The sequence below is a fragment of the Rhagoletis pomonella genome, unplaced genomic scaffold, assembly GCF_013731165.1.
Source record: "Rhagoletis pomonella isolate Grant_MI unplaced genomic scaffold, Rhpom_1.0 Rhpom_scaffold_00006, whole genome shotgun sequence".
NCBI classification, from domain to species: Eukaryota; Metazoa; Arthropoda; class Insecta; order Diptera; family Tephritidae; genus Rhagoletis; species Rhagoletis pomonella.
In genome coordinates, this window is record NW_023458560.1 from 3119497 (window position 1) to 3120574 (window position 1078).

Sequence of the window (1078 nt, forward strand, 5' to 3'; positions counted from 1 at the left end):
ACGAAGTTATTATAATCGTTTGTGCCGCACTTGTTAACACCTCCAAAATAGTTTGCTACTTGTAGCAGTTATGCTGTATACCTGAATGAAATATAGTCCTTGGTGAAAAAATTTATTTGTGGCCTGTTGTTCAAGGACATATGTACATATGTATGCACATTTCCAAAATTTGGCAACGCTAAGGCCAACACAAAGCAGAACGATCGCTGCGTCGGTCGCCAGCTGTTGCAAATAAATAAAATTAAATGAAATGTTTTTTCCTTTTAATCAAATGAAGGCAAGAAATATAATCTTTCATGCAATTATTGATATGAAATATTAATTTATCTCTCGTTAATATGTTAATTTAGTGGCCAGTGGCTTGGCAGAGGCTACAAGCTTCATTGTAGAACGCATACTTTTAACTTGCGTTCTGTCAAACCAACGCCAACTACAACGTCAACGCGAAAGTTCTATGTGGACCAGCCTTAATTATCAAATAGTAGTTTGTATTATCCTACATATATACATATGTATGGGGGCTAAACCAGGAGTATTCATTTGAAAATGCTGATGTCCTACTCATTTATGAAATGAAAGACAAAATAATGATTTTTATAAATATTATATTCTCATTTATACATATGTAACATAGTTACTTAGTCAAATTACTTAGTAATTACTTGTATGTAAGAATACAAAGACAAATTATTTATCAGAAGCATTGCCCCTTACATATTGAAAAAAAGTAATAAAAGCTCTCAAAAAAGCAAAATCGCTACAGCGAAAAAAGTGTTTGAAAAACCGCATAAATTCAAATCCGCATAAAAAAGAACCGCATAAAAAGAGGCCTAAGTGTAAAAGTTGAAATTTTATAAGAAATTATTGAACATTAAAAACATTATACCTAAATAGATATGTATGCACATATGTGCCTACCTAGTAGATAAAACTGGTCAAAATAGCACGAATCTATTCTTCTGTGCATGAGAATATATACCTAAACTAGCTATACCCTGCCACGCTTTGCTGTGGCATATTCCTGTGTATTCCTGTCTGTAGATGTAACTATTTCACAAATGAAACAGGTGCTCTCATG